This window comes from Erythrolamprus reginae, chromosome 7 (assembly GCF_031021105.1).
Source record: "Erythrolamprus reginae isolate rEryReg1 chromosome 7, rEryReg1.hap1, whole genome shotgun sequence".
Lineage (NCBI taxonomy): Eukaryota > Metazoa > Chordata > Lepidosauria > Squamata > Dipsadidae > Erythrolamprus > Erythrolamprus reginae.
Window position 1 is genome coordinate 74,544,177 of NC_091956.1, and position 19,369 is coordinate 74,563,545.

The window sequence follows — 19,369 nt, forward strand, 5'->3', positions numbered from 1 at the left end:
AAAGACACTGTTTATTTTATTAAGATTTCAGTTTTCCTATCAGTTGTGGGTTTTGTTTTCTTTTTAATATTTCATAGCTGAATGTAGTTATGGACAAATAAGAGCAATACTTTAAGATTATGAAAGCAGCATCTTTAATCCTTGACTTTCAACAGTTTACTTAGTGACTGTTCAAAGTTACAACAGCACTGGAAAAAATGACTTATGACTCTTTTCCCACCTTTGCAGCATCTCTTCAAAATTAAAATACTTGATAACTGACTCATATTTATGATGGTTCATTTGATCACCTTTTGCAATTGACAACTGGCCTTTTGCAATTGACAAGCAAAGTCAATGGAGAAGACAGATTCACTTAAGAACCATTAAGTGTCACTACCTTAACAACTGCAGTGATTCACTTACCAACTTTGACAAGAAAGATCATAAAATGGTGCAAAATTAACTTCACAGCTGTCTAGCTCAGTAACAGTAATTTTGGGGTCGTAAGTTGAGGACTACCTGCATAAATATACCATGTGTGTGATAAACTTTCTGTTTTTATGATTCCTGATTGCATAATGTCAAATTACTGTAATAGAACAATTCTAAAATAGAAATCAACTTACTATTATTTGTTTTGGAGTAGTTAATTGGGTTACTAATTCTGATGCAATATAGCAATAGCTTAGACTTATATACCACTTCATAGTGCTGTACAACCCTTTCTAAGTGGTTTACAGAGTCAGCATATTGCCCCCAGCAACCTGAGTCCTCATTTTACAAACCTCAGAAAGATAGAAGGCTGAGTCAACCTCAATCCGATCATTTGTATGCTGCCCCGAGTCTACAGAGAGAGGCGGCATACAAATCTAATAAATGAATGAATGAATGAATGAATGAATGAATGAATGAATGAATGAATAAATAAATAAATAAATAAATAAAACTTATGAACTGCTGGCAGCCGACAGTCAGCAGAAGTAGCTTGTAGTACTGCATTCTAACCACTGCATCATCATGGCTCAAATTTTTCTTTGTTGCTATATGTATTGTAAAATCATTTCTTCAGTATTGTATTTAAATGGAACCAAACATGTTTCAACAGTCCATCTCCACATACATTACTGAAAAAGTAAATCAAACCTTCTCAGTAAGTCTGTGGAGAGGGGCAGCATACAAATCTAATAAATTATTATGTCGATACAACCCAGCAAGCGAGATCACTATGCTGGATTTCGTATTTCATCACCAGTCGAGCACTTCCCAAGCGCCTAGGACTGCGTGATTTAGTGGCGAATTATGTTTGCCGATCCCAGTAAAGCGGCCTTTTGCAATTGACAGATGGAGATTTTGTCAATTCTGATGGTTTTCAAATGTCCGCTGAGATCCTTTGGCACTGCACCCAGCGTGCCAAGTACCACTGGAACCACTTTCGCTAGCTTTATTATTAAATTATTAAATTATTAAATTAAATTATTAAATTATTAAATTATTAAATTATTAAATTACTAAATTACTAAATTACTAAATTACTAAATTACTAAATTATTAAATTATTAAATTATTAAATTATTAAATTATTAAATTATTAAATTATTACATTATTACATTATTACATTATTACATTATTACATTATTACATTATTACATTATTACATTATTACATTATTACATTATTATTACTATTATTATTATTATTATTATTATTATTATTAATATATTTAGGGCATGCAAAAACAATGATAATTAGAATCATCTTGGAGTTTTTTCCAGATTGCTCATATCACTATGTAAATGATCGTGATAAACTAATATTCAACATAGATCAAGAGTCCTCAGTGAGTGGGCAGCATATAAATTCAATCAAATCAAATAAATAAATAGTTTCTCATTACGTGTACCTTCTGGCATTCATACTTCATGTTATCACCCACTTCTGTGGGGGCAGAAAATGTTAGGATGTTTACTGTTTATGACAATGTTTCCCAATCTTGGCAACTCTCAAAATATGTAGGCTTCAAGCTTTCAGAATTCTCAGCAATGATTCTGGTGGTGAAAGAATTCTTACAGTTGACAATTATAAACATGAGGGATGATAACAACTAATAATTTGTTTTCCTGCAGCCCTGGCAATTATAACAATTATTGTGTTTGTCATTTGTCTATGGTTTCTCCCATATTTTAGTTCACTTTAGTTGTGCCTATGTTTTGACACTTATATATAAAAAAATCTTTCTCTTGCCATAGATACTTGTCCAAAGATGCTTCACCAGAAGAACTCTTCACTCCTCCACTCGAAACAGAATACCCTACGAGACTAGACTTTCAATCCTGGGCCTAGAAAGTTTAGAACTAAGACGCCTTAAACAAGATCTAAGTATTGCCCACAAGATCATATGCTGCAACGTCCTGCCTGTCGGCGACTACTTCAGCTTCAACCACAACAACACAAGAGCACACATCAGATTTAAACTTAATATTAACCGCTCCAAACTTGACTGTAAAAAATATGACTTCAGTAACCGAGTTGTCAAAGCGTGGAATTCATTACCGAACTCCATAGTGTCATCCCCAAACCCCCAACACTTTACCCTTAGATTATCTACAGTTGACCTATCCAGATTCCTAAGAGGTCAGTAAGGGGCGAGTACAAGTGCACTAGAGTGCCTTCCGTCCCCTGTCCTATTGCTCTCCTATAACCTTTCTTCTATTCCTATATCTCTTCTTCTATTCTTTCATTGATATGTTCTATTACTTTATCTTCTTTTCTATTATGTCTTAGATATATTTTACTATGAGTATCTCCTCTATAACTTTCATCATGTATTTTACTATGTGTATATAGATATATACCCACTAAAACCCTCATTGTGTATTGGACTAACTAACTAACTAACTAACTGTTCTGTCTGGGTCCCCCCAGATGCCAACACCAACCAAAAAGAGTATCCAGACACACTGGTAAAAAGCAAAGGCAGTTTATATAATTCAAAGCAAACACAGGTAACAAAAACTGTTCTTACAGACAGGAACACTATGAAGCTTCACAGAGGTTTCATGAAGGCCAGGCAATAAAACAGGATTCTTGTTGGCAAAAACAACGCTGGAGATAATAAAACCCACGCCTCCCCCAAGTCTTCCAGACTTCTAGGCCACAAGCCAAGATCAGAGACGCCGAGAATCGAAGCAAGGTCACAGGACTCCCAATTGATAACTCTCCACAAGACTGTAAGGGCGGGCCTGCCTTTTCAACCCTGCTGAGGAGAACCACACCCAAACCCAGCTGTTGCCAATTCAGGGACGGAAATACCTTTCTAATTGGCCCCGTCTTTGAGCTGCTCGTCGCTGCCTCATGTCTATTATAGCCTGTGCGTCTTCATCCAATGAATCCAGGCTACTAGCTGGGGAGAGCCCCCCCCCCGGGGGTCTCAGGCTGCTCTCCCTCCTCCTCTTCCTGATGTTCCTCTCCCCCGTCTGCCTGGTCCTCCCCCTCCTGTTCACTGTCCTCCTCCTCTGGGCATGGATCCGGCAGAGATCCAGCCGGTCCCTGAGGAGCCTCAGGCTGAATCACAACACTAACTAACTAACTAACTAACTAACTAACTAACTAACTAACTAACTAACTAACTAACTAAATAAATAAATAAATAAATAAATAAATATAAAGTAAAATAACCTAATAGCTTGGTTTTGCATTCAACCTATTTTTCATCCCTATTTGTTTGGTATAAACAGGATTGCAAGTTAGTCTGGGAAATAACAAAAAATAAAGTCACAGAAGAGGGGAATAGTAAATCACTTGCATAGTGCTGCCAAAATGACCACGCAGTCATGCCCACGGCAAGTCTTTACCGTCAGCAATCTGCTAATAGATTTCACTACAGACGGATGAATATCTCAAAATGAGGTAGAGAAGAACATACTTCACTAAAGTACAGAAATAAAGAGGTCAGGAAAAGTGGGAGATGCAATGAAAATATATTACATCCTTTGCAATCTGAAGGATGAAATATTTGGTCTTTCTGCCTTTAAGCACCATTCTTTACATGGTCCAGGGTAAAAATGTGTTGATTGATTAATGATGCCACCAATAGGTAATTTTCTGAAGAGACTCCAGACACTTTGTGGCATGAGGATAAATTGACGAGTGTACTAGTCACAGAAAGGTTAATAAATTTTGTTTAATTGGCATTCTGGAGAAATGTTCACAGGCAGTTTGTTGAGTTAGACCATTTTCCCACCAAAACAAAGCCTGTGAGATCATTCTAACCTTGTAGTATCCTCTATATTTTACAAGTAATGGATTGAATGTTATGCTGTTGAAATAATGAAACTCAGCTAATGTCCTGCATTAGCAACACATTCAGTCTGATGTAAAATATAGATATAGATGACTTTTGAAGGATATAGCTCTTCTTAAAAATCAGAGTTTATAAATGAAATATATATAAATGAGAATCAGTCCTTGAGAAATAGTTCCTTGGGTGGGAGGAAGAATACTGCTAGTATAGCATTAAGTTTGAATAAGAACTACTGTTTCTTCAGTAAAGCACAAAGAAAATCACTATCTTCATGTCCAAATATAAATCTGTTCTATATTATTATTGATAACTTACAGTAATCAATAATACATCATATATGACAATAAAGTTTGACTTTTAGTAGCTGTTATATTTCTCACAATAACAGCTTACAAGTTAAATTACTTATGCTTAATATAAACTACAATTGTTGATCTTAACTGATAAAAGTAAATAAATATTTATAATTCTTGGATAGGTTTGCTTCAACAATCATTGTATTGATTGATTGATTGATTGATTGATTGATTGATTGGATTTGTATGCCGCTGCTCTCCGCAGACTCGGGGCGGCTAACAACAATAATAAAAACAGCATGTAACAATCCAATACTAAAACAACTAAAACAATCATAGCAAAGATAATCATGTTGTAGGGCCCTTGTGGGTAAATTAAAGTTTTAATTTTACTTAGCAGCGAAATGAAAGTGTTCCTTCTTTGTCCCAATAATTAGCAGTCTTGCAGAAAATAAGATCCAGTGGGAAAACTATGCATGTTCATTCAGCACTTTGTGCAACCTGTATCTTCCTATGAATTTCTGTACGGGAGCATTATGGACAAAACTGGTACTGGAAACTTCTCTGGAGAGAAGATATCTTTCTGAAATATAAGGCAATATCCTGCAATTTCTCAGCTTCAGAAATGCTGTGATCAGCTGTCCCCAGTCACCAATTAGTATGCCATTATTCTAGATAGTACTACAAGAGCACAAGAGCACACAACAGATTTAAACTTAATATTAACTGCTCCAAACTTGACTGTAAAAAATATGACTTCAGTAACTGAGTTGTCGAAGCATGGAATTCATTACCGGACTCCATAGTGTCATCCCCAAACCCCCAACACTTTACCCTTAGATTATCTACGGTTGACCTATCCAGATTCCTAAGAGGTCAGTAAGGGGCGAGTACAAGTGCACTAGAGTGCCTTCCGTCCCCTGTCCTATTGCTCTCCTATATCTCCTATTCCTTTCTTCTATTCCTATATCTCTTCTTCTATTCTTTCATTGATATATTCTATTCCTATACCTTCTTTTCTATTATTTCTTAGATATATTTTACTATGAGTATCTCCTCTATAACCTTCATCATGTATTTTACTATGTGTATATATATATATACCCACTAAAACCCTCATTGTGTATTGGACAAAATAAATAAATAAATAAATAAATAAATAAATAAATAAATAAATAAATAAATAAATAAATAAATAAAATAAAATAAAATAAAATAAATAAATAAAATAAAATAAAATCATTTATATGGTCACCCATCTCATAGCTGCCCTGAGTCCCATTGGTACTAGGTGGCAAAGAAGTCGAATGAATGAATAAATAATAGGATAGATAGACAGACAGATAGCAGCAGCAGCTCTGGGCAGCATATAAACTTAAAACTATAATTAAAACAATCCAAATAAATGTGTAGCCTCTAAAGGCTTCACCCCGGTCCGTTTTGGAAGCAACAAAGGAGACACTCACTGATTGGCTGATCAGATTGACAGCTGAATGTTTAAGGAGCTGTCAGATGGAGACTCACCGCTTCGCAATTCTAGAGCTGTCACTGTTAGCCAAGCCCACCAAAAGTCATTGACAATTGCAGTCAATGCTATCTCTGCAATATGACCGGGTCTACATCAAGAATGAAAGCCACCCATCTAACCTACTTCCTCAAAAGCCCTCAGGAGCTAAAAGTCAACTACAGCGGTCATTTAACAACCATTTGTTCTATAATTTTTCTAAATTTCAATAGTTGTGAACAAGTCGTACTTACAACTGGTCCTTAGAATACCAACTGTCTCAATATTCCTACAGTCCTATCATTATGATGTCCAACATTTCCTGCTAGCTTCCCATAAGCAAAGTCAATGTGGAGGGTAGTCAGAAGTTGTCATATGAGATCTTTGCTTAATTATCTATTCAGTCCTCATGTTAGGACTGCTGTCAAGAAACAACATTTTCACAAAACATTGTACAACTGTCACTTAACAATGACAATCTTGGTCAAAAATGAGATGACACTAAAGAATAGCTACTGAATCTGTATTAAAAGCATCATGAAAAACATTTCTACAATATATTTTTCTCCTTCCCTTTCCTTTATGTCTCCAACTGCTGACTGCAATTTGGATATTCATACTTTTCACTGAATGTTAAGATTCTTGGCAGTTTCTGTTTAAAAACCTGAAAATCTTATTCCAAGAGAGCATATTTATGTTTAAGTCCTAGGAACCATATTCTAATTATATAAATATGTCTTGCTATGTGATATGTTGTATATAAAGGAGCCATTCTTGCTTGAATTTGATTAAACTTCTATTATACAATTTTGCCATCGCAGCATATTTTCCCATTTTAGTTTAATCTAAATATCATCAAGCGAAATCAGCGTTCCATTATCATTGCAAGCCAGTCCTCTGTTGTTTCCACAGCGGCCCTGTAGACCAGGAAATAGTATAAGGGCAGACTAGATGGACCATGAGGTCTTTTTCTGCCGTCAGTCTTCTATGTTTCTATGTTTCTATGTTTCTATGTTTATCTTTTGCAGTGTTGTGCCAAGTTTATATTGCAGCTGTCAACATCTACAGTATCTTACTAAATTTGTTATGTCTTTTATTTATGTTTTTCGAATTATACAAAATAAATATATATATTGTTTCAATTCAAAGTTTCTTCTTAGTGTTTTCTAAACATTTTGATGTATTTATTTCCAGTACTTTTGAGGTTTTTACATAACCACCATATGTGAGAAAATGTTTCTTTTGTTTATTGTGGCATTTTCTACAATTGTTCTGTTTTGGGTTTTTGGCAATCACTTATAGCATTACGTAGCGACGCTATATTCTCGTTTAAATTGTAGCTTAGAGTAAATTTTATTGATTTTTGTCCTATAAGTCTTCCCATTGATCCACTGTAATTGCTTCTTTGAAGTTTTTGCATCCATTTTTTCCATACAATTTTGTATTTGTGCTGTCTCTGCATTGTTCTCAGTCAAAATGTATAAATAATCCTAATAAGTGATTTGGGGTTTTGTATAAGCATTTTAAATTCTATTATCTTTTATTGTAGATAAAGTCGATAAAATAAAAAGATTGAATAAAACACTGAATACACTTCATTCATATACTATAACTAGCAGGTGGGGGATGCAAAAACCCAGGCATCCTACGTGATTAGAGAATTTCATTTTTTCCCCAGGCCATGGAACCTAGTAATAATGAAAAACCATCATGAGAACCATTTGTCAAGAAATACCATTCTGAATATCGCTGACAACCACCACTGCCAGGCCCAAAGACAACACCATGAAATCTAATTGAATCCAACTCTTCGTTTACATCTAATGTTGTTGTTAGCTCTGGCCCAGCTCCTGCCCCAAGGACTGTGGATGTGGGGGAGACATCCACATGCTGCAGGCCTGTTTTGCCCCCTCCCCCGTGGAATCTGCTGATGAAGGCTCCTCTGACCAAGAAGACATGAGTAACAGGGAGGAAAGTGTGGCAGACAGCTCAGAAGGAGATCAATTATCTAGCTCCTCCTTGGATTCAGAACAAGAGTTAATGATACAGCCATGCATGTGGAGAGCGACGCATAGGCAACAACAACTGAGAGATTATTATAAAAGAAAATGAGGCCACCTGTGGTTGGGTGGGCCTGTAGCAGCCTGTGGGTTTGGCCATTGTGGAGGATTATCTGATTGTTGTGTTTCGTGACTGCTTTACTGACTTTGACCTTTTGTGTGCTGATTTTTCCCCGCTTTGAAACTAAACCAGAGCAAAGTGTGTTTCACTTTGTGAAAGAAAAAGGACTGTGAATTGCCTCACAGCTGCAAGCTAAGTATCACAGAACTGATAAGGGACTTGTACAAATTACCAGTTTGTTTGGAGACGAGTGCTCTTTGCTATACCAAAAGAGGGCTTAGTTTAAGTGAATTTTCATTATAAAGAACATTGTTTTGAATTTTCAAACGTGTGTGTGTCTGAAATTTGTACCTGTGAATTTTTGGGAGGAGTGTACCAGAGAGCCCGACAGAACATAATAGAATATTGCTAGACTAAAAAGTAGTACCTTTCAAATACTGTATAATAGATACCTCTTACAAATGTAATACAGCATACAAATCTAATAAATAACAACAACAACAACAACAACAATAATAATAATAATAATAATCTTCATAGACTCTAGGGCAGGGGTGTCAAACTCAATTTCATTGAGTTTATATGGCGTTGGGTTTCATTGAGTTTATTAGGGTTGGGCTTCATCTCGGGGTGGTGGTATTGTGTGTGTAGCAAGGATAGATGAAGCCAGCTTGACATCACTCATGTTGGGGGCACCTATATAGTGGCCTGAGCACTCCGCCAGAGAAAACGGGCTCCCAAGCTCCGTTTTCGGTTGCGATAGCCTCCTAGAATTCTCTGTTAGCGAAATCAGCGTTCCATTATCATTGCAAGCCAGTCCTCTGTTGTTTCCACAGCGGCCCTGTAGACCAGATTTGAGCACCCTGTGGGCCACCTCCATCTCCTGGGCCTTGAGTTTGACACTCCTGTTCTAGGGCATGACTATCCTGAACGCTTCCTCCTTCTTCCAGTACCTAAAAACTTAATTCACTGCTTCCTTGGAAACCACCTTCCTCATGCTCTTCCATCCTCCAAGTGAACATTCCTACATGTACTTTTTGCTATGGAAACCCTTGGTACAATGTTTTTAATTCTTTTGAAATCCTAGTGTTCTTTGTGACACAGATTCAAAAACTCTTCGTTAAATATTTATTTACTTACTTACTTACTTACTTACTTACTTACTTACTTACTTACTTACTTATTAGATTTGTATGTCGCCCCTCTCCGAAGACTCGGGGCGGCTAACAACAATAAAAAAGACAATGTAGACAAATCTAATCTTAAAAATAATCTAAAGAACCCCAATTTAAAAAACCAATCATACAAACAAGCATACCATGCATAAATTCTATAAGCCTAGGGGGAAGGGGAAAAATTTCAATTCCCCCATGCCTGACGACAGAGGTGGCTTTTAAGGAGTTTGCGAAAGGCAAGGAGGGTGGGGGCAACTCTGATATCTGGGGGCAGCTGGTTCCAGAGGGTCGGGGCCACCACAGAGAAGGCTCTTCTCCTGGGTCCCACCAAACGTCATTGTTTAGTCGACGGGACCCGGAGATGGCCCACTCTGTGGGACCTAACCGGTCACTGGGATTCGTGCGGCAGAGGCGGTCCCTGAGATAAACTGGCCCGGTGCCATGAAGGGCTTTATAGGTCATAACCAACACTTTGAATTGTGACCAGAAACTGATCGTCAACCAATGCAGACTGCGGAGTGTTGGTGTGACATGGGCATATTTAGGGAAGCCCATGATTGCTCTCGCAGCTGCATTCTGCACGATCTGAAGTTTCCGAACACTCTTCATGTAAAGACACAGATTCAAAAACTCTTCGTTAAATAACACAAAGTTTTTTCTGACTCAGAGATTACCTTTGCTATCATATCAGGTTATTAAGAGTTGTACAGCACAAATCTAATAACCCTAATTGTACAAGATTGGGAAGGTCATCTAGTTTAAATAAATTATTCTAGACATGAATATCTTTGTTTGGTAAAAATCTGAAACAACCTGATGTTCTCGACTCTTTACCTTATGCAGAACCGTAATAACTCTCTTAAAGCTATAAATTTGCCAAAAGCAGTCAAATTATGATCTGCCTGAGAACTCAGCTGCTATACACAAGGTAATTTATCAACCTGCAGCCAGGTGAATAAAGTAGCTATTGACATAATAGCACAAAATTTCTGAATAATTCATGTCAACAAGAAGCAATCATCACGCATCATCTACCACAAACTAATATTCACAGAACTCCTTCCCATAGATTGTTATCATCACCTTACAGTTTTGAAAACTAAGTCATCGAAACAAAATAAAATGTAATATATATTGTAATTTATTTTAACATGATAATTTGCTTCTGTTGACATGTAACAAGCCCTCAAGACCCACCTGTGACCTGTCCTTGCAGCCAGGCCTGCAATCTAATGAGTCAGGACTTCATTACAAATAGCTACTCCTAGGGAAGTTTTATTTTTAGCCCATGACAATAACAATTTTTGGATTTAAGATATTGATAGGCATGAATGCTACAAGATATATCCAAAGCTATCTTGCTGTCATCATTCATATGTAGATTACAGATCAATGAAAATGAGATGGAAGAAGTAGTAGAAAATATATATAAGATAAAGAACACAAGAATTAGAGAGATGAGAAGGAAAATTTTACATAAATGGTACTTTACGGCAGTAAAACTAGCACACTTCCAGAGGAAAGGAAAAGGAAATTGCTGGCATGGTTGCCAAATAAAAGGAGTTTTTATGCATATGCTCTGGGAATGTGTTGAAGTTCAAAAATTTTGGAAGGAAGTACAGAATGAAATTAACAATATGCTAAACATTAATTGGATAATCACGAAAGAATTAGCAACACTGGTTAAACATGTGGAATTACGAGAATTTAAAGAAATCAAAACAGCAGCTTTGGAAAGCGCTCAAGCAGTAGTGGTATTAGGGTGGAAGGACAGCAATAAATGGACAATCCAGAATTGGTACTGGTACATGGTGGACCACCTCCACTTCGAAATTATGGAAATAAGATTAAATAACTTTGATGAAAATAAATTGGAGAAGCTGATGGCATGATGGAACAAGGTGAAAGATTATATCTTAAGTAGAATATATGACGACAATGTGAAAAATGAACTCCAATCATTTTTTGTATGTAAAGAAATGTAAACCGGAGCCAAGGAAAAAATTGAAATTTATTTTAAATAATTTAACCCCCTAAATGGTGGTGGGGTTTATTGGTGTTGGGCACTCTTTCTTTAAGATTTTTTGTTTGTTTGTTGAAACAAAAATTTAATTAATTTTTTTTTAAAAAAAATCATTCATATGTAGATTTTTTTTTGCTAATCGAGCATTGTAAAGTTGGAAATAGAAACATGTTTTCAGATTAATCTATTTCATAAAACTTCATGGAAATGGAACATTATGCCCCCGCCAGGTTGGCTAAGATCTATCCTAATATAGATCCCATATGCTGGAAATGTAAAAAAGATTTTGGAACTTCCTATCACCTGTGGGGGCTATGCCCCCAGGCACGTAATTATTGGCTGAAAATTAAAGGATGGATAAAAGATATACTGCCATTCGATTTAGAATTAAAACCAGAGACCTATCTTCTAGGGCTTGTTAGAGGGCAATGCGTAAAATCAAAATACTATCTGATCATCCATATAATAACTGCAGCGAGATTAGCCTATGCACAAATGTGGAAAGATAATAACCTAAAGGGAATGCTGTTTAATATTTTTACATTGGCAACCTTCAATCTCAAAAGATGTATATCCAAATATAATAAAATAATAATAATAAAAGTATTGTTATCATATGAAGAGAGACACTGGATAAGCATCAGTAAGTAACTGGGTTGAAATCTAATGTTTGTGTTTTTTGTTTTCGTTTGATCTAAGCCCTCTCCCCAATGTGGTTTTATATATTTACATTATATAATAATTGTTGTGATTAGCTCTGGCCCTGCTCCTGCCACAAGGACTGTGGATGTGGGGGAGACATCCACATGCTGCAGGCCTGTTTTGCCCCCCCCCATGGAATCTGCTGATGAAGGCTCCTCTGACCAAGAAGACATGAGTGACAGGGAGGAGGAGAGTGTGGCAGACAGCTCAGAAGGAGATCAATTATCTAGCTCCTCCTTGGATTCAGAACAAGAGTTAATGATACAGCCACACATGCGGAGAGCGATGCATAGGCAACAACAACTGAGAGATTATTATCAAAGAAAATGAGGCCACCTGTGGTTGGGTGGGGCTGTGGTCATTAGTGAGGCTGCTATAAATAGCAGCCTGTGGGTTTGGCCATTGTGGAGGATTATCTGATCACTGTGTTTCATGACTGCTTTACTGACTTTGACTTTTTGTGTGCTGATTTTCCCCCGCTTTGAAACTAAACCAGGGCAAAGCGTGTGTCACTTTGTGAAAGAAGAAGGACTGTGAATTGCCTCACAGCTGCAAGCTAAGTATCTCAGAACTGATAAGGGACTTGTACAAATTACCAGTTTGTTTGGAGACCAGTGCTCTTTGCTATACCAAAAGAGGGCTTAGTTTAAGTGAGTTTTCGTTATAAAGAACATTGTTTTGAATTTTCAAACGTGTGTGTGTCAGAAATTTGTACCTGTGAATTTTTGGGAGGATTCTACCAGAGAGCCCGACAGAACAATAATCTTGCTTTATTTATTGGAGGAATATTATAACTCTACTTGTGCACAGATTACTGATTCTCATAGGGACACAGTTATGTATGAATATATCTCCCTACCCTGTTTGATTTCCTCAAGGACAGATTTATAGCTAATATAATAATACAAATTTTATACTAAGTGTAATAAAGAATAATGATAAATTAGGTGAAACCTAATCTATATTCACCATTATATTCACGTCTGGTTTTTTAGAAATATTCAAAATTGGCTTTCTCTATGGAATTAATTGTCCATTCCAGTACTATAGTTTCCATTAAAAATCTGAAGTGGTTCACCACTCTCAATTCTTCATTTATTGTACTTCATTGTACTGTAATACCATCTGCTCACATATAATCTGTCTATCTTGTTTCAACAATTTTGAATAAGATCCATTTCTGCAATAGCATCCTCTGAGCAGGCTTTTAAATCTAATAATCTCAACTGAAGCAAAGCAATGAAAATTAGAAACTAATTACCATTGCAAAGTGGTGAGATATGATAGTTCGGGATGATGCATTTTAAAAAGAAGCAGGATGTTGCATGCATTAGATAAAATTGCTTGAAACAAATATAATTTCATTTTTTTATCATTTAAGCTATTGCTTAATTCTCAAGCCGCACGAATCCCAGCGACCAGTTTGGTCCCACAGAGTTGGCCTTCTCCGGGTCCCGTCGACTAAATAATGTCGTCTGGCGGGACCCAGGGGAAGAGCCTTCTCTGTGGCGGCTCCGACCCTCTGGAACCAACTCCCCCCTGAGATTAGGATTGCCCCCACCCTCCTTGCCTTTCGCAAACTCCTTAAAACCCACCTCTGCTGTCAGGCATGGGGGAACTGAAACATCTCCCCCTTGCCCATATTGCTTTGGTGTTAGATTGATTGTGTGCTTCTTTTTTTAATATTCTGGGGTTGTTTTTAATGAATTGTTTAGCTTAACATTGTAATTGGATTGGTGGGTATTGGATTTGTTATTATGTATTGTTTTTACTTGTTGTGAGCCGCCCCGAGTTTGCGGAGAGGGGCGGCATATCAATCCAATAAATCTAATCTAATCTAATCAAGCCACGAATTCTATTTCTACATAAATTCCATATATAAAATCCTATAATATATTGCCTATTGTCTAGCTTTAAAAAAAAAAAACTTAAAGATTTTAAGACATAAGTTTGGATATATTCAAAATATCTTAGTAATGTCACATTATCCTTTTTGATGCTACATTTAGATATTTTAACATTCTATGCACATCAAGATTTCTAAGAACCTAAAGAAATCTTTACCAAAGAACAGTTATTGTTAACTAATATGCTTTGAGATCATAGGAAACGCTATGGCCAACTTGAGTTGGAAGCAGGCTATCAGGGTTATTAGTGGGCAGCTTAACTCTAGCTGCTCCAGATGGTTGTGTGAAGTTGTGCAGCATCCAATCTTAATTAAGATTCTGGCGAGTGACATTAGAAGAAAAACATTGATTGGATTCAATGTGCTGGAAATTAGATAGTCTTGCCCTTTCGTATGCATCACCCTGCACAGACACTCTGGATATGCTCTGGTCTGTTAGATACTTTACCAAAACAAAACAGATTAGAACGGAGATGTCAAACTCGATTTCATTGATGAGCACATCAGGATTGCGGAGGAGGGCGTTTGCCCAGGTTTGCCTGGTGCACCACTTGCAGCCCTATTTGGACAGGGAGTCATTGCTCACAGTCACTCATGCCCTTATCACCTCGAGGTTCGATTACTGCAACGCTCTCTACATGGGGCTACCTTTGAAAAGTGTTCGGAAACTTCAGATCGTGCAGAACGCAGCCGCGAGAGCCATCGTGGGGCTTCCCAGATTCGCCCACGTATCTACAAGTGGCCTGCATTGGCTGCCGATCAGTTTCCGGTCACAATTCAAAGTGTCGGTCATGACCTTTAAAGCCCTTCATGGCATTGGACCAGAATACCTCCGGAACCGCCTGCTACCGCACGAATCCCAGCGGCCAATAAGGTCCCACAGAGTTGGTCTTCTCCGGGTCCCGTCGACTAAACAATGTCGTCTGGCGGGCCCCAGGGGAAGAGCCTTCTCTGTGGTGGCCCCTGCCCTCTGGAATCAACTCCCCCCGGAGATTAGAAATGCTCCCACCCTCCTTGTCTTCCGTAAACTACTTAAGACCCACTTATACTGCCAGGCATGGGGGATTTGAGACACCTTTCCCCCAGGCTTATTATAATTTATGTTTGGTATGTATGTGCTGTTTGGTTTTTAATTATGGTAGGGATTTTAGTTTTTTCTTAATATTAGATTTGTGCCTATATATATTGTTTTATTGTTTGTTGTGAGCCGCCCCGAGTCTTCGGAGAGGGGCGGCATACAAATCTAATAAATTATTATTATTATTATTATTATTGTTGTTGTTGTTGTTGCTGTTGTTGTTGTTGTTGTGTTTAACCCAGGGGGTCAGGTTGGGTGTGGCCAGGATGGGCCTTAAGCACTCTGCCAGCAAAACCAGGCTCCTAAACTTCATTTCCAGCTACAATGACCTCCTACAACCCTCTTCAGGAGAAACGGAGCCCAGGAGAGCCACACACCAATTTGTGTGCTCCATTTTCACTGACAGAGGCAGTCCTTCGCTCTTTCCAGGGCAACCCCATAGGCCAAATCTAAGCACAGGCTGGATCCGTCCCCCGAATTTGACACCCGTGGATTAGAAGCACAGAACAAGTTGGATGGACAAACAAGGTTCATTCTTAGTACAGTATTATTAATACAGTATTATTAATAATCTGCATTAGATTACAGTTTTGTGCAGTAGCCTAAGGTGTACATATTAAATGTCGTTTGTTTCCTGGCTTATAGTAGCAGAAGAGGAAGAAACTATTTTTTCTATCTTCTGTCAATGACTACTTCAGCTTCAAGCGCAACAACACAAGAGCACGCAACAATTTCAAACTTAATATTAATCGCTCCAAGCTTGACTGTAAAAAATATGACTTTAGCAATCGAGTTGTCGAAGCGTGGAACTCATTAGCGGACTCAGTAGTGTCAACCCCTAACCCCCAACATTTCTCCCTTAGACTATCCACAATTGACCTCTCCAGGTTCCTAAGAGATCAGTAAGGGCCGTACATAAGTGCACAAGTGTGCCTTTCGTCCCGTCCAATTGTCTCTCCTTATCTCATATATTATACAGTATATCTTTTCTTCCTTTCATATATCTTCTCCTCTACTTTTATATCTTTTCTTTATATATAATTCTTCATGTCTATCCTCTTCAATATGTATTGTGTATTGGACAAAATAAATAAGTACTGTATAATAAATAAATAAATACATTTATGTTTCCCATGCAGACGCCTGTTCCATTACAGTTGCCACGCCGTCCCTCAAATTGCTTTCCCTTTTTTCTTTAAAAGCATCCTGTGATTGAAATTTAATGTATCGGAACTGATGATCTAACCTAGTTCATTTTTAAACATATCTTAAAATGCAATTTTCTCTAGGAGTGTCAACCAGGATGCCAGTTTGCCATATATAATTTGCAAAGCAGTTGTTATATTATCTCATAGGATATAGAAAATATAGAAAATAATATAGAAAATATAGAAAATATATTTTCTATATAGAAAAAATATAGAAAATATAGAAAATAATAAAGTGCTGAATAAATGTTTTTCCTATATATGTCTGTGTGTTTTTTAACTGTTAGAATGAGAAATCCTGAAAATAAAATTTAGTCAACATTTTTTAAAGTTGCAAATCTCAGGAAATCATATTATATTACAGAAATCACTTACATTCTGAAGCCATTTCTGGCTGACACAGATTTATTAATCTGGAAAACAGACAATAAATCATTTGGTTCTTCTAAGGTTATAGCAATGCAATATATTGAGGGAATCAGGCATGATGGTAAATCTGCTAATTTTATAAACCACTATGAAGTATTATTGCTTTGCGTGCATAACAAAGAAATCATGTAACTTTCCCCTATTGGACATTCTTGAAAAATATTGAGACTCCCAGATATTACCAGATTGAAGAAAGCTGCTATATGCCATTGAAACACAATGAAAATAATAAAATACACTATTACAACTAACTAAATCCAGTCTCTATTTCATTATATCTATATCCTTGTAAACTGCACATTATTTCTGTAATCTAAGCAACAATTTTTCCATGGTTCACATTCATGCTTTCAACTTTTCATCAATACAATCCCCTTTCATTTGGAAATGTATGATGCCAAGAATGTATTTTTCTTCCATTAATAAGACCATATCATCTTGATAATAAGCCTTTCATAGAGTTCCAATGCCTATAATGTTTGAAGAATGCAATTTAACTTAGTCCATTAAGGAAACTTGTTTAGGAAACTGCAACAGTTACGATTGCTTAAATATGTTATTCAAATTAGAAAATTGCATTTGTGACATTTTAACTCTACATTCATTTATTTATCCTGAATGTAAAATAATATTAGCAGTTGTCTGGGACAAAGTCAACCATGCTTGCTGAAGTTTCCTTCATGAAACTTTGTAGCTGTTAAAATAAAATACCAGGATACCTTTTGCAACATGGTGTTCATTAGAAATATGCCAATTCTTCATATCTCCATTCAGTACTTACCTAGAACAGAAAAAGGCACATATTAGACATGTATAACTTTGTTAGAGCATGCTTCAATCTTAATGAATAGATATTACAAACCTTAAACAGTTATGGTAGCTAGATTTTTGTCCTTGAAATAGAATCACAACTGAAATATTACCCCAAACTGGAGTAGGCCCCTCTGGCCACTATGAAAAGCAGTGAGTCCAGATAGATCCCCATTTCATAAATCTTCCCCCTGATGCATACTGCTTGTCCATCAAGACACAATTCCAATGTCAACATAGAACACCAATGTATCCACAGCAACTCAGGCTTATTTGTACATGGCTTTGGACCAGACTACCTCCGGAACCGCCTGCTACCGCACGAATCCCAGCGACCGGTAAGGTCCCACAGAGTTGGCCTTCTCCGGGTCCCGTCGACTAAACAATGTCATTTGGCGGGCCCCAGGGGAAGAGCCTTCTCTGTGGCGGCCCGGCTCTCTGGAACCAACTCCCCGCGAAGATTAGAATTGCCCCCACCCTCCCTGTCTTTCGTAAACTACTCAAGACTCATTTATACCGCCAGGCATGGGGGAGTTGAGATATTCCTTCCCCCTAGGCCATTACAAGTTATGCATGGTATGTCTGTGTGTATGTTTGGTTTTATAATAAGGGTTTTTAGTTGTGGGCGTGGCTTATACAGGAAGCCCTGCATTTTCTTTCAACATCATTCAGTGCAAATTGGGTGCTCTGGGGTGGAGCTCCATTTTTGCTACCCCACTGTGTTCCTCCCCATCCAGGCAGCAGCCCATCCCTGCCTGGTGGGCATGTGCACTAGAAACTGAAAGATTAGGTGACCGGCACGCATGTGAATGCACACACTAGAAACCGGAAGCGCAGTTTCCCGATGCAGTTCCCGAAACTGCTCTTCCAGGTTTCCTGTGCACCCCTGCACACCAACACTGATATATTTATTTGTTTATTTTTATTTATTTTATTAGATGTGTATGCCGCCCCTCTCCGAAGACTGGGGGCGGCTCACAACAGGAATAAAAACAATATAGCAGTGGAACAAATCTAATATTAAAAACATATAAAACCCTATCATTATTTAAAAAACCAAACAGCAACATTCATACCAAACATAAAACATAGTATGAAAAAGCCTGCAGGAAAAGGTGTCTCAACTCCCCCATGCCTGGCGGTATAAGTGAGTCTTAAGTAGTTTACGAAAGACAGGAAGGGGGGGCAGTTCTAATCTCCGGGGGGAGTTGGTTCCAGAGAGCTGGGGCCGCCACAGAGAAGACTCTTCCCCTGGGGCCCGCCAGACGACATTGTTTGGTCGAGAAGGCCAACTCTGTGGGACCTTATTGGTCGCTGGGATTCATGCGGTAGCAGGCGGTTCCGGAGGTACTCTGTTCCAATGCCATGTAGGGCTTTAAAGGTCATGACCAACACTTTGATTTGTGACCGGAAACTGATCGGCAGCCAATGCAATCTATGGAGTGTTGAAGAAAAGTGGGCGAATCTTGGAAGCCCCACAATGGCTCTCGCGGCTGCGTTCTGCACGATCTGAAGTTTCCGAACACTTTTCAGAGGTAGCCCCATGTAGAGAGCGTTGCAGTAATCGAACCTCGAGGTGATGAGGGCATGAGTGACTGTGAGCAATGACTCCCGGTCCAAATAGGGCCGCAACTGGTGCACTAGTTGCTTTCCTGTCACCCCCAGAGCCAGTTCTGTGTATGAGTAGTAGTTAACGCAGCTAAAAATCAGATGACAGGATGGTCCTGTCTTAAACACAACGCCAGATGGGTGACTCTAGGGTAGTTATTCTCTCTCAGTCCTAAGAAAATAATAATGGCAAACTACTTCTGAAAATGTAGCCAAGAAACTTCAT